Here is a 282-nt window from a genome sequence, read left to right on the forward strand (position 1 = left end):
AGTTTGGCAAAAGGCGGGATCGAACCCCGGTCGATCGCGTCAAAATGCCAACAACTAGCACTTATCCATCTGCGCCACTGGAGTCGATGATTTACAGCCACTTTTAACTAAATATAAATAGACACCCCATATTTTTTCTTCCACAGTAAGGGCAATTCATACAATACATTTAAACTGAGCTACTTTAATACCATCTCCGAACTTTCTACCACGACTCTGCTGTTCTTCGGCTGGTTCTTCCCTGTATACGTTGATTGACAGATGTCTCGTCCAGTCAGCAGT

The sequence above is a fragment of the Sinocyclocheilus rhinocerous genome, unplaced genomic scaffold, assembly GCF_001515625.1.
Source record: "Sinocyclocheilus rhinocerous isolate Xijiao unplaced genomic scaffold, SAMN03320098_v1.1 scaffold2549, whole genome shotgun sequence".
In the NCBI taxonomy this organism is placed as follows: domain Eukaryota; kingdom Metazoa; phylum Chordata; class Actinopteri; order Cypriniformes; family Cyprinidae; genus Sinocyclocheilus; species Sinocyclocheilus rhinocerous.